Genomic DNA, 16548 nt, shown 5'->3' with positions numbered 1-16548 from the left:
TCAATTATAATCTGTTTTGACAAAAAATGTAAAAAAAATTCAACTTAAAATCATTTGTGAGATTATAAAAGCATTTAAATTGAGTAATAGGCTTCCGAAGGAATGAATGACTATAAACAAACTTTTCTTATCAATGGATGGCTTTCACTTCATATTACTCAAGGCAAACAATCAATTATAATCTGTTTTACTCAAAAAATGTAAAAAAAATTCAAATTAAAATCAATTATGTGATTATAAAACGATTTAAAACGAGTAATAAGGCTTTTGCAGGCATAAGTGACTATAAATGAACTTTTCTTGTCAAAGAATGGCTTTCGCTTCACGTTTCTCGAGGTAAACAATCAATTATAATCTGTTTTAATCAAAAAATATAAAAAATTCAAATTAAATTCAATTCTGGGATTATAAAAGCATTTAAAGCGAGTGATAACGCTTTCGTAGACATGAGTGACTATAAACGAACTTTTCTTATTAGTGGATGGCTTTTGCTTCACGTTTCTAGAGGTAACAATTAATTATATTTTGTTTTAATCAAAAAATGTACAAAAATTGAAATTAAATTCAATTATGAGATTATAAAATCATTTAAAACGATTAATAAGGCTTTCGTAGGCATGAGTGACTATAAATGAACTTTTCCTGTCAGTGGATGGCTTTTGCTTCACGTTTCTGAAGGCAAACGTTCAATTATAATCTGTTTTAAAAAAAATGTAAAAAAAATTCACCTTAAAATCATTTGTGAGATTATAAAGGCATTTAAATTGAGTAATAGGCTTTCGACGGAATGAATGACTACAAACGAACTTTTCTTATCAATGGATGGCTTTTACTTTACGTTACGCGAGGCAAACAATCAATTATAATTTGTTTTACTAAAAAACTGTAAAAAAAATTCAAATTAAATTCAATTATGAGATTATAAAACGATTTAAAGCGAGTAATAAGGCTTTTGCAGACATGAGTGACTATAAATGAACTTTTCTTGTCAATGGATGGCTTTTGCTTCACGTTTCTCAGGGCAAATATTCAATTATAATATGATCTAACAAAAAATGTAAAAACATTCAGCTTAAAATCTTTTGTGAGATTATAAAGGCATTTAAATCGAGTAATAAGCTTCCGAAGGCATGAATGACCATAATTGAACTTTTCTTATCAATGGATGGCTTTCGCTTCATATTTCCCGAGGTAAACAATCAATTATAATCTATTTTAATCAAAAAATGTTAAAAATTCAAATTAAATTCAATTATGGGATTATAAAAGCATTTAAAGCGAGTGATAACGCTTTCGTAGATATAAGTGACTATAAATGAACTTTTCTTATCAATGGATGGCTTTCTCTTCACATTTCTCGAGGTAAACAATTAATTATAATTTGTTTTAATAAAAAAATATAAAAAAATTAAAATTAAATTCAATTATGAAATTTTAAAACCATTTAAAGCGAGTAATAAGGCTTTCGTAGGCATGAGTGATTATAAATGAACTTTTCTTATCACTGGATGGCTTTCGCTTCATGTTTCCCAAGCTAAACAATTAATTATAATCTATTTTAATCAAAAAATGTAAACAAATTCAAATTCAATTCAATTATTAGATTATTAAACCATTTTAAACGAGTAATAAGGCTTTCGTAGGCATGAGTGACTATAAATGAACTTTTCCTGTCAGTGGATGGCTTTTACTTCACGTTTCTCAAGGCAAACAATCAATTATAATCTGTTTTAACAAAAAATGTAAAAAAAATTCAACTTAAAATCATTTGTGAGATTATAAAAGCATTTAAATTGAGTAATAGGCTTCCGAAGGAATGAATGACTGCAAACGAACTTTTCTTATCAATGGATGGCTTTCGCTTCACGTTACTCGAGGCAAACAATCAATTATAATCTGTTTTACTCAAAAAATGTAAAAACAATTCAAATTGAATTCAATTATGAGATTATAAAACGATTCAAAGCGAGTAATAAAGCTTTCGTAGGCATAAGTGACTATAAATGAACTTTTCTTGTCAATGGATGGCTTTTGCTTCACGTTTCTCGACATGTAAATATTCAATTAAAATATGTTCTACCAAAAAATGTAAAAAAATTCAGCTTAAAATCTTTGTGAGATTATAAAGGCATTTAAATCGAGTAATAGGCTTCCGAAGGAATGAATGACTACGAACGAGCTTTTCTTATCAATGGATGGCTTTCGCTTCACGTTACTCAAGGTAAAATATCAATTATAATATGTTTTACTCAAAAAATGTAAAAAAAATTCAAATTAAATTCAATTATGAGATTATAAAACAATTTAAAGCGAGAAATAAGGCTTTTGCAGGCATGAGTGACTATAAATGAACTTTTCTTGTCAATGGATGGCTATTGCTTCACGTTTCTCGATGTAAATATTCAATTAAAATATGTTCTAACAAAAAATGTAAAAAAATTCAGCTTAAAATCTTTTGTGAGATTATAAAGGCATTTAAATCGAGTAATAAGCTTCCGAAGGCATAAATGACTATAAACGAACTTTTCTTGTCAAAGAATGGCTTTCGCTTCACGTTTCCTGAGGTAAACAATCAATTATAATCTGTTTTAATCAAAAAATGTAAAAAATTCGAACTAAATTCAATTCTGGGAGTATAAAAGCATTTAAAGCGAGTGATAACGCTTTCGTAGACATGAGTGACTATAAATAAACTTTTCTTATCATCGGTTGGCTTTCTCTTCACGTTTCCCGAGGTAAATAATTAATTATAATCTGTTTTAATCAAAAAATATAAAAAAAATAAAATAAAATTTAATTATTATATTATAAAACCATTTAAAGCGAGTAATAAGGCTTTCGTAGGCACAAGGGACTATAAATGAACTTTTCCTGTCAGTGGATGGCGTTTGCTTCACGTTTTTCAAGGCAAACGTTCAATTATAATCCGTTTTAACAAAAAATGTAAAAAAAATTCAGCTTAAAATCATTTGTGAGATTATAAAGGCAATTCAATTGAGTAATAGGCTTTCGAAGGAATGATTGACTACAAACGGACTTTTCTTATCAATGGATGGCTTTCGCTTCACGTTACTCAAGGCAAACAATTAATTATAATTTGTTTTAATCAAAAAATATAAAAAAATTTAAATTAAAATCAATTATGAGATTATAAAATCATTTAAAGCGAGTAATACGGCTTTCGTGGGCATGAGGGACTATAATCGAACTTTTCCTGTCAGTGGATGGCTTTTGCTTCACGTTTCTCAAGGCAAACGTTCAATTATAATCTGTTTTAAAAAAAATGTAAAAAAAATTCAACTTAAAATCATTTGTGAGATTATAAAGGCATTTAAATCGAGTAATAGGCTTTCGAAGGAATGAATGACTACAAACGAACTTTTCTTATCAATGGATGGCTTTTACTTTACGTTACGTGAGGCAAACAATCAATTATAATTTGTATTACTAAAAAAATGTAAAAAAAATTTAAATTAAATTCAATTATGAGATTATAAAACGATTTAAAGCGAGTAATAAGGCTTTTGCAGACATGAGTGACTATAAATGAACTTTTCTTGTCAATGGATGACTTTTGCTTCACGTTTCTCAGGGCAAATATTCAATTATAATATGATGTAACAAAAAATGTAAAAAAATTCAGCTTAAAATCTTTTGTGAGATTATAAAGGCCTTTAAATCGAGTAATAAGCTTCCGAAGGCATGAATGACCATAATTGAACTTTTCTTATCAATGGATGGCTTTCGCTTTACATTTCCCGAGGTAAACAATCAATTATAATATGTTTTAATCAAAAAATGTTAAAAATTCAAATTAAATTCAATTATGGGATTATAAAAGCATTTAAAGCGAGTGATAACGCTTTCGTAGACATAAGTGACTATAAATGGACTTTTCTTATCAATGGATGGCTTTTTCTTCTCGTTTCTCGAGGTAAACAATTAATTATAATTTGTTTTAATAAAAAAATATAAAAAAATTAAAATTAAATTCAATTATGAAATTTTAAAACCATTTAAAGCGATTAATAAGGCTTTCGTAGGAGCCTAGGCATAAGGGACTATAAATGAACTTTTCCTGTAATTGGATGGCATTTGCTTCACATTACTCAAGGTAAACATTAAATTATAATCTGTTTTGACAAAAAATGTAAAAAAATTCAACTTAAAATCATTTGTGAGATTATAAAAGCATTTAAATTGAGTAATAAGCTTCCGAAGGAATGAATGACTACAAACGAACTTTTCTTATCAATGGATGGCTTTCGCTTCACGTTACTCAAGGCAAACAATCAATTATAATCTGTTTTACTCAAAAAATGTAAAAAAAATTCAAATTAAAATCAGTTATGAGATTATAAAACGATTTAAAGCGAGTAATAAGGCTTTTGCAGGCATGAGTGACTATAAATGAACTTTTCTTGTCAATGGATGGCTTTTGCTTCACGTTTCTCGACGTAAATATTCAATTATAATATGCTCTAACAAAAAAATGTAAAAAAATTCATCTTAAAATCTTTTGAGAGATTATAAAGGCATTTAAAACGAGTAATAAGCTTTCGTAGGCATGAATGACTATAAACGAACTTTTCTTATCAATGGATGGCTTTCGCTTCACGTTTCCCGAGGTCAACAATCAATTATAATCTGTTTTAATCAAAAAATGTAAAAAATTCAAATTAAATTCAATTATGGGATTATGAAATCATTTAAAGCGAGTAATAAGGCTTTCGTAAGCATGAGTGACTATAAATAAATTTTTCTTAGCAATGGATGGCTTTAGCTTCATGTTTTCCAAGATAAACAATCAATTACAATCTGTTTTAATAAAAAAATGTAAACAAAATCAAATTAAATTTAATTATGCGATTATAAAAGCATTTAAAGCGAGTAATAAGGCTTTCGTAGCCATGAGTGACTATAAATGAACTTTTCTGGTCAATGGATGGCTTTTGCTTTACATTTCTTGAGGCAAGTATTCAATTATAATATGTTCTAACACAAAATATAAAAAAATTCAACTTAAAATCATTTATGAGATTATAAAGGCATTTAAATCGAGTAATAGGCTTCCGAAGGAATGAATGACTACAAACAAACTTTTCTTATCAATGGATGGCTTTCGCTTCACGTTAATCGAGGTAAAATATCAATTATAATCTGTTTTAGTGAAAAAATGTAAAAAAAATTCAAATTAAATTCAATTATGAGATTATAAAACGATTTAAAGCGAGTAATAAGGCTTTTGCAGGCTTGAGTGACTATAAATGAACTTTTCTTGTCAATGGATGGCTTTTGCTTCACGTTTCTCGACATAAATATTCAATTAAAATATGTTCTAACAAAAAAATGTAAAAAAATTCATCTTAAAATCTTTTGAGAGATTATAAAGGCATTTAAAACGAGTAATAAGCTTCCAAAGGCATGAATGACTGTAAACGAACTTTTCTTATCAATGGATGGCTTTCGCTTCACGTTTCCTGAGATAAATAATTAATTATAATCTGTTTTAATCAAAAAATGTAAAAAAGTTCAAATTAAATTCAATTATGAGAATATAAAACTATTTAAAACGAGTAATAAGGCTTTTGTAGGCATGAGTGACTATAAATGAACTTTTCCTGTCAGTGGATGGCTTTTGCTTCACGTTTCTCACATCAAACGTTCAATTATAATCTGTTTTAACAAAAAATGTAAAAAAAATTTAACTTAAAATCATTTGTGAGATTATAAAAGCATTTAAATTGAGTATTAGGCTTCCGAAGGAATGAACGACTACAAATGAACTTTTCTTATCAATGGATGGCTTTCACTTCACGTTACTCGAGGCAAACAATCAAGTATAATCTGTTTTACTCAAAAAATTTAAAAAAAATTCAAATTAAATTCAATTATGAGATTATAAAACGATTTAAAGCGAGTAATAAGGCTTTTGCAGGCATGAGTGACTATAAATGAACTTTTCTTGTCAATGGATGGCTTTTGCTTCACGTTTCTCGACATAAATATTCAATTAAAAATATGTTCTAACAAAAAATGTAAAAAAATTCAGCTTAAAATCTTTTGTGAGATTATAAAGGCATTTAAATCGAGTAATAAGCTTCCGAAGGCATGAATGACTATAAACGAACTTTTCTTGTCAATGGATGGCTTTCGCTTCACGTTTCTCGGGCTAAACAATCAATTATAATCTGTTTTTAATCAAAAAATGTAAAGAATTCGAACTAAATTCAATTCTGGGATTATAAAAGCATTTAAAGAAAGTGATAACGCTTTCGTAGACATGAGTAACTATAAATGAACTTTTCTTATCAATGGATGGCTTTCTCTTCACGTTTCTTGAGGTAAACAATTAATTATAATTTGTTTTAATCAAAAAATATTAAAAAATTAAAATTAAATTCAATTATTAGATTATAAAACCATTTAAAGCGAGTAATAAGGCTTTCGTAGGCACAAGGGACTATAAATGAACTTTTCCTGTCAGTGGATGGCGTTTGCTTCACGTTTCTCAAAGCAAACGTTCAATTATAATCTGTTTTAACAAAAAATGTAAAAAAAATTCAGCTTAAAATCATTTGTGAGATTATAAAGGCAATTGAATCGAGTAATAGGCTTCCGAAGGAATGATTGACTACAAACGGACTTTTCTTATCAATGGATGGCTTTCGCTTCACGTTACTCAAGGCAAACAATTAATTATAATCTGTTTTAATCAAAAAATATAAAAAAATTTAAATTCAATTCAATTATGAGATTATAAAATCATTTAAAGCGAGTAATAAGGCTTTTGTGGGCATGAGGGGCTATAATTGAACTTTTCCTATCAGTGGATGGCTATTGCCTCACGTTTTTCAAGGCAAACGTTCAATTATAATCTGTTTTTAAAAAAAATGTAAAAAAAATTCAACTTAAAATCTTTTATGAGATTATAAAGGCATTTAAATCGAGTAATAGGCTTTCGAAGGAATGAATGACTACAAACGAACTTTTCTTATCAATGGATGGCTTTTGCTTCACGTTACTTGAGGCAAACAATCAATTATAATTTATTTTACTAAAAAAATGTAAAAATATTCAAAGTAAATTCAATTACGAGATTATAAAAAGATTTAAAGCAAGTAGTAAGGCTTTTACAAGCATGAGTGACTATAAATAAACTTTTCTTATAAATGGATGGCTTTTGCTTCACGTTTCTCGACATAAATATTCAATTATAATATGTTCTAACAAAAAATGTAAAAAAATTCAGCTTAAAATCTTTTGTGAGATTATAAAGGCTTTTAAATCGAGTAATAAGCTTCCGAAGGCATGAATGACTATAAACGAGCTTTTCTTGTCAATGGATGGCTTTCGCTTCACGTTTCCCAAGATAAACAACCAATTATAATCTGTTTTAATCAAAAAATGTACAAAATTCGAACTAAATTCAATTCTGGGATTATAAAAGCATTTAAAGCGAGTGATAACGCTTTCGTAGACATGAGTAACTATAAATGAACTTTTCTTATCAATGGATGGCTTTCTCTTCACGTTTTCCGAGACAAACAATTAATTATAATTTGGTTTAACCAAAAAATGTAAAAAAATTTAAATTAAATTCAATTATGAGATTATAAAACCATTTAAAGCGAGTAATAAGGCTTTCGTAGGCATGAGGGACTATACTTGAAGTTTTCCTGTCAGTGGATGGCTTTTGCTTCACGTTTCTCAAGGCAAACGTTCAATTATAATCTGTTTTAACAAAAAATATAAACAAAATTCAACTTAAAATCATTTGTGAGATTATAAAGGCATTTAAATCAAGTAATAGGCTTTCGAAGGAATGAACGACTACAAACGAACTTTTCTTATCAATGGATGGCTTTCGCTTCTCGTTACTCGAAGTAAAATATCAATTATAATATGTTTTACTCAAAAAATGTAAAAACAATTCAAATTAAATTCAATTTTGAGATTATAAAACGATTTAAAGCGAGTAATAAGGTTGTTGCAGACATGAGTGTCTATAAATGAACTTTTCTTGTCAATCGATGGCTTTTACTTCACGTTTCTCGACGTAAATATTCAATCAAAATATGTTCTAACAAAAAATGTAAAAAAATTCAGCTTAAAATCTTTTGTGAGATTACAAAGGCATTTAAATCAAGTAATAAGCTTCCGAAGGCATGAATGACTATAAACGAACTTTTCTTTTCAATGGATGGCTTTCGCTTCACATTTCTCGAAGTAAACAATCAATTATAAACGTTTTTAATCAAAAAATGTAAAAAATTCGAACTAAATTCAATTCTGGGATTATAAAAGCATTTAAAGGGAGTGATAACGCTTTCGTAGACATGAGTGAATATAAATGGACTTTTCTTATCAATGGATGGCTTTCGCTTCACATTTTCCGAGGTAAACAATTAATTATAATCTGTTTTAATCAAAAAATGTAAACAAATTGAAATCAAATTCAATTATGAGATTATAAAATCATTTAAAACGATTAATAAGGCTTTCGTAGGCATGAGTGACTATAAATGAACTTTTCCTGTCAGTGGATGGCTTTTGCTTCACGTTTCTCAAGGCAAACGTTCAATTATAATCTGTTTAAAAAAAATGTAAAAAAAATTCACCTTAAAATCATTTGTGAGATTATAAAGGCATTTAAATCGAGTAATAGGCTTTCGAAGGAATGAATGACTACAAACGAACTTTTTTTATCAATGGATGGCTTTTGCTTCACGTTACTCGAGGCAAACAATCAATGATAATTTGTTTTACTAAAAAAATGTAAAAAAATTCAAATTCAATTCAATTACGAGAATATAAAACGATTTAAAGCGAGTAATAAGGCTTTTACAGGCATGAGTGACTATATCTGAACTTTTCTTATCAATGGATGGCTTTTGCTTCACGTTACTCGAGGCAAACAATCAATTATAATCTGTTTTACTCAAAAAATGTAAAAAAATTTCAAATTAAATTCAATTATGAGATTATAAAACGATTTAAAGCGAGTAATAAAGCTTTTGCAGGCATGAGTGACTATAAATGAACTTTTCTTATCAATGGATGGCTTTTGCTTCACGGTTCTCGACGTAAATATTCAATTATAATATGTTCTAACAAAAAATGTAAAAAACTTCAGCGTAAAATCTTTTGTGAGATTATAAAGGCATTTAAATCGAGTAATAAGCTTCCGAAGGCATGAATGACTATAAACGAACTTTTCTTATCAATGGATGGCTTTCGCTTCACGTTTCTCGAGGTAAACAATCAATTATAATCTGTTTTAATCAAAAAATGTAAAAAATTCAAACTAAATTCAATTCTGGGATTACATAAGCATTTAAAGCGAGTGATAACGCTTTCGTAGACATGAGTGACTATAAATGAACTTTTCTTATCAATGGATGGCTTTCTCTTCACGTTTCCCGAGGTAAACAATTAATTATAATTTGTTTTAATCAAAAAATATAAAAAAAATTAAAATTAAATTCAATTTTGAGGTTATAAACCCATTTAAAGCGAGTAATAAGGCTTTCGTAGGCACAAGAGACTATAAATGAACTTTTCCTGTCAGTGGATGACGTTTGCTTCACGTTTCTCAAGGCAAACGTTCAATTATAATTTGTTTTAACAAAAAATGCAAAACAAATTCAATTTAAAATCATTTGTGAGATTATAAAGGCAATTAAATCGAGTAATAGGCTTCCGAAGTAATGAATGACTACAAATGGACTTTTCTTATCAACGGATGGCTTTCGCTTCACATTTCCCGAGGTAAACAATTAATTATAATTTGTTTTAACCAAAAAATGTAAAAAATTGAAATCAAATTCAATTATGAGATTATAAAATCATTTAAAACGATTAATAAGGCTTTCGTTGGCATGAGTGAAGATAAATAAACTTTTCCTGTCAGTGGATGGCTTTTGCTTCACGTTTTTCAAAGCAAACGTTCAATTATAATCTGTTTTTAAAAAAAATATAAAAAAAACTCAACTTAAAATCATTTGTAAGATTATAAAGGCATTTAAATCGAGTAATAGGCTTTCGAAGGAATGAATGACTACAAACGAACTTTTCTTATCAATGGATGGCTTTTGCTTCATGTTACTAGAGGCAAACAATCAATTATAATTTATTTTAATAAAAAAATGTGAAAATTCAGTTACGACATTATAAAACGATTTAAAGCGAGTAATAAGGCTTTTACAAGCATGAGTGACTATCAATGAACTTTTCTTGTAAATGGATGGCTTTTGCTTCACGTTTCTCAAGGCAAATATTCAATTATAATATGATCTAACAAAAAATGTAAAAAAATTCAACTTAAAATCTTTTGTGAGATTATAAAGGCTTTTAAATCGAGTAATAAGCTTCCGAAGGCATGAATGACTATAAACGAACTTTTCTTGTCAATGGATGGCTTTCGCTTCACGTTTCTCGAGGTAAACAACCAATTATAATCTGTTTTAATCAAAAAAATGTACAAAATTCGAACTAAATTCAATTCTGGGATTATAAAAGCATTTAAAGCGAGTGATAATGCTTTCGTAGACATGAGTAACTATAAATGAACTTTTCTTATCAATGGATGAGTTTTTCTTCACGTTTCCCGAGACAAACAATTAATTATAATATGGTTTAATCAAAAAATATAAAAAAATTTAAATTAAATTCAATTATGAGATTATAAAACCATTTAAAGCGAGTAATAAGGCTTTCGTAGGCATGAGGGACTATAATTGAAGTTTTCCTGTCAGTGGATAGCTTTTGCTTCACGTTTCTCAAGGCAAACGTTCAATTATAATCTGTTTTAACAAAAAATATAAACAAAATTCAACTTAAAATCATTTGTGAGATTATAAAGGCATTTAAATCAAATAATAGGCTTTCGAAGGAATGAACGACCACACACGAACTTTTCTTATCAATGGATGGCTTTCGCTTCACGTTACTCAAGGTAAAATATCAATTATAATCTGTTTTACTCAAAAAATGTAAAAAAAATTGAAATTAAATTCAATTATGAGATTATAAAACGATTTAAAGCGAGTAATAAGGCTGTTGCAGAAATGAGTGTCTATAAATGAACTTTTCTTGCCAATGGATGGGTTTTGCTTCACGTTTCTCGTAGTAAATATTCAATCAAAATATGTTCTAACAAAAAATGTAAAAAAATTCAACTTAAAATGTTTTGTGAGATTATGAAGGCATTTAAATCAAGTAATAAGCTTCTGAAGGCAGCTTTGACTATAAACGAACTTTTCTTTTCAATGGATGGCTTTCGCTTAACGTTTCCAGAGGTAAACAACCAATTATAATTTGTTTTAATCAAAAAATGTAAAAAATTCGAACTAAATTCAATTATGGGATTATAAAAGCATTTAAAGCGAGTGATAACGCTTTCGTAGACATGAGTGACTATAAATGAACTTTTCTTATCAATGGATGGCTTTCTCTTCACGTTTCCCCAGGTAAATATTTAATTATAATTTGTTTTAATAAAACAATATAAAAAAATTAAAATTAAATTAAATTATTATATTATAAAACCATTTAAAGCGAGTAATAAGGCTTTCGTAGGCACAAGGGACTATAAATGAACTTTTCCTGTCAGTGGATGGCGTTTGCTTCACGTTTCTCAAGGAAAACGTTCAATTATAATATGTTTTAACAAAAAATATAAAAAAAATTCAGTTTAAAATCATTTGTGAGATTATAAAGGCAATTGAATCGAGTAATAGGCTTCCGAAGGAATGATTGACTAAAAACGGACTTTTCTTATCAATGGATGGCTTTCGCTTCACGTTACTCAAGGCAAACAATTAATTATAATCTGTTTTAATCAAAAAATGTAAAAAAATTTAAATTAAATTCAATTATGAGATTACAAAATCATTTAAAGCGAGTAATAAGGCTTTCGTGGGCATAAGGGACTATAATTGAACTTTTCCTATCAGTGGATGGCTTTTGCTTCACGTTTCTAAAGGCAAACGTTCAATTATAATCTGTGTTTAAAAAAAATGTAAAAAAAATTCAACTTAAAATCATTTGTAAGATTATAAAGGCATTTAAATCGAGTAATAGGCTTTCGAAGGAATGAATGACTACAAACGAACTTTTCTTATCAATGGATGGCTTTTGCTTCACGTTACTGGAGGCAAACAATCAATTATAATTTATTTTACTAAAAAAATATAAAAAAATTCAAATTAAATTCAATTACGAGATTATGAAACGATTTAAAGCGCGTAATAAGGCTTTTACAAGCATGAGTGACTATAAATGAACTTTTCTTGTAAATGGATGGCTTTTGCTTCACGTTTCTCAAGGCAAATATTCAATTATAATTAAATTCAATTATGACTACAAATGGAATTTTCTTATCAATGGATGGCTTTCGCTTCACATTTCCCGAGGTAAACAATTAATTATAATCTGTTTTAATCAAAAAATGTAAAAAAATTGAAATCAAATTCAATTATGAGATTATAAAATCATTTAAAACGATTAATAAGGCTTTCGTAGGCATGAGTGACTATAAATGAACTTTTCCTGTCAGTGGATGGCTTTTGCTTCACGTTTCTCAAGGCAAACGTTCAATTATAATCTGTTTAAAAAAAATGTAAAAAAAAATTCACCTTAAAATCATTTGTGAGATTATAAAGGCATTTAAATCGAGTAATAGGCTTTCGAAGGAATGAATGACTACAAACGAACTTTTCTTATCAATGGATGGCTTTTGCTTCACGTTACTCGAGGCAAACAATCAATGATAATTTGTTTTACTAAAAAAATGTAAAAAAATTCAAATTAAATTCAATTACGAGATTATAAAACGATTTAAAGCGAGTAATAAGGCTTTTATAGGCATGAGTGACTATAAATGAACTTTTCTTATCAATGGATGGCTTTTGCTTCTTGTTACTTGAGGCAAACAATCAATTATAATCTGTTTTACTCAAAAAATGTAAAAAAATTTCAAATTAAATTCAATTATGAGATTATAAAACGATTTAAAGCGAGTAATAAAGCTTTTGTAGGCATGAGTGACTGTAAATAAACTTTTCTTATCAATGGATGGCTTTTGCTTCACGGTTCTCGACGTAAATATTCAATTATAATATGTTCTAACAAAAAATGTAAAAAACTTCAGCTTAAAATCTTTTGTGAGATTATAAAGGCATTTAAATCGAATAATAAGCTTCCGAAGGCATGAATGACTATAAACGAACTTTTCTTATCAATGGATGGCTTTCGCTTCACGTTTCTCGAGGTAAACAATCAATTATAATCTGTTTTAATCAAAAAATGTAAAAAATTCAAACTAAATTCAATTCTGGGATTACATAAGCATTTAAAGCGAGTGATAACGCTTTCGCAGACATGAGTGACTATAAATGAACTTTTCTTATCAATAGATGGCTTTCTCTTCACGTTTCTCGAGGTAATCAATTTATTATAATTTGTTTTAATCAAAAAATATAAAAAAATTAAAATTAAAATCAATTATGAGGTTATAAACCCATTTAAAGCGAGTAATAAGGCTTTCGTAGGCACAAGGGACTATAAATGAACTTTTCCTGTCAGTGGATGGCGTTTGCTTCACGTTTCTCAAGGCAAACGTTCAATTATAATTTGTTTTAACAAAAAATGCAAAACAAATTCAATTTCAAATCATTTGTGAGATTATAAAGGCAATTAAATCGAGTAATAGGCTTCCGAAGTAATGAATGACTACAAATGGACTTTTCTTATCAACGGATGGCTTTCGCTTCACGTTTCCCGAGGTAAACAATTAATTATAATTTGTTTTAATCAAAAACTGTAAAAAAATTGAAATCAAATTCAACTATGAGATTATAAAATCATTTAAAACGATTAATAAGGCTTTCGTAGGCGTGAGTAAAGATAAATAAACTTTTCCTGTCAGTGGATGGCTTTTGCCTGACGTTTTTCAAGGCAAACGTTCAATTATAATCTGTTTTTAAAAAAAATGTAAAAAAAAATTCAACTTAAAATCTTTTGTGAGATTATAAAGGCTTTTAAATCGAGTAATAAGCTTCCGAAGGCATGAATGACTATAAACGAACTTTTCTTGTCAATGGATGGCTGTCGCTTCACGTTTCTCGAGGTAAACAACCAATTATAATCTGTTTTAATCAAAAAATGTACAAAATTCGAACTAAATTCAATTATGGGATTATAAAAGCATTTAAAGCGAGTGATAACGCTTTCGTAGACATGAGTAACTATAAATGAACTTTTCTTATCAATGGATGGGTTTTTCTTCACGTTTCCCGAGACAAACAATTAATTATAATCTGGTTTAATCAAAAAATATAAAAAAATTTAAATTAAATTCAATTATGAGATTATAAAACCATTTAAAGCGAGTAATAAGGCTTTCGTAGGTATGAGGGACTATAATTAAAGTTTTCCTATTAGTGGATAGCCTTTGCTTCACGTTTCTCAAGGCAAACGTTCAATTATAATCTGTTTTAACAAAAAATATAAACAAAATTCAACTTAAAATCATTTGTGAGATTATAAAGGCATTTAAATCGAATAATAGGCTTTCGAAGGAATGAACTACTACAAACGAACTTTTCTTATCAATGGATGGCTTTTGCTTCACGTTACTCAAGGTAAAATATCAATTATAATCTGTTTTACTCAAAAAATGTAAAAAAAATTGAAATTAAATTCAATTATGAGATTAAAAAACGATTTAAAGCGAGTTATAAGGCTGTTGCAGAAATGAGTGTCTATAAATGAACTTTTCTTGCCAATGGATGGCTTTTGCTTCACGTTTCTCGTCATAAATATTCAATCAAAATATGTTGTAACAAAAAATGTAAAAAAATTCAGCTTAAAATGTTTTGTGAGATTATAAAGGCATTTAAATCAAGTAATAAGCTTCCGAAGGCATGAATGACTATAAACGAACTTTTCTTATCAATGGATGGCTTTCGCTTAACGTTTCCAGAGGTAAACAATCAATTATAATCTGTTTTAATAAAAAAATGTAAAAAATTCAAACTAAATTCAATTCTGGGATTATAAAAGCATTTAAAGCGAGTGATAACGCTTTGGTAGACATATGTGACTATAAATGAACTTTTCTTATCAATGGATGGCTTTTTCTTCACGTTTCTCGAGGTAAACAATTAATTATAATTTTTTTTAATAAAAAATATAAAAAAATTAAAATTAAATTCAATTATTATATTATAAAACCATTTAAAGCGAGTAATAAGGCTTTTGTAGGCACAAGGGACTATAAATAAACTTTTCCTGTCAGTGGATGGCGTTTGCTTCATGTTTCTCAAGGAAAACGTTCAATTATAATATGTTTTAACAAAAAATGTAAAAAAAATTCAGCTTAAAATCATTTGTGAGATTATAAAGGCAATTGAATCGAGTAATAGGCTTCCGAAGGAATGATTGACTACAAACGGACTTTTCTTATCAATGGATGGCTTTCGCTTTACGTTACTCAAGGCAAACAATTAATTATAATCTGTTTTAATCAAAAAATGTAAAAAAATTTAAATTAAACTCAATTATGAGATTATAAAATCATTTAAAGCGAGTAATAAGGCTTTCGTGGGCATAAGGGACTATAATTGAACTTTTCCTATCAGTGGATGGCTTTTGCTTCACGTTTCTCAAGGCAAACGTTCAATTATAATCTGTGTTTAAAAAAAATGTAAAAAAAATTCAACTTAAAATCATTTGTAAGATTATAAAGGCATTTAAATCGAGTAATAGGCTTTCGAAGGAATGAATGACTACAAACGAACTTTTCTTATCAATGGATGGCTTTTGCTTCACGTTACTCGAGGCAAACAATCAATTATAATTTATTTTACTAAAAAAATGTAAAAAAATTCAAATTAAATTCAATTACGAGATTATAAAACGATTTAAAGCGAGTAATAAGGCTTTTACAAGCATGAGTGACTATAAAAGAACTTTTCTTATCAATGGATGGCTTTCGCTTCACGTTTCTCGAGGTAAACAATCAATTATAATCTGTTTTAATCAAAAAATGTAAAAAATTCAAACTAAATTCAATTCTGGGATTACGTAAGCATTTAAAGCGAGTGATAACGCTTTCGTAGACATGAGTGACTATAAATGAACTTTTCTTATCAATGGATGGCTTTCTCTTCACGTTTCCCGAGGTAAACAATTAACTATAATTTGTTTTAATCAAAAAATATAAAAAATTAAAATTAAATTCAATTATGAGGTTATAAACCCATTTAAAGCGAGTAATAAGGCTTTCGTAGGCACAAGGGACTATAAATGAACTTTTCCTGTCAGTGGATGGCGTTTGCTTCACGTTTCTCATGGCAAACGTTCAATTATAATTTGTTTTAACAAAAAATGCAAAACAAATTCAATTTAAAGTCATTTGTGAGATTATAAAGGCAATTGAATCGAGTAATAGGCTTCCGAAGTAATGAATGACTACAAATGGACTTTTCTTATCAACGGATGGCTTTCGCTTCACGTTTCTCGAGGTCAACAATTAATTATAAT

This window comes from Theobroma cacao, chromosome 3, assembly GCF_053813885.1.
Source record: "Theobroma cacao isolate CCN51 chromosome 3, ASM5381388v1, whole genome shotgun sequence".
Lineage (NCBI taxonomy): Eukaryota > Viridiplantae > Streptophyta > Magnoliopsida > Malvales > Malvaceae > Theobroma > Theobroma cacao.
This window is presented reverse-complemented; position numbering follows the sequence as displayed.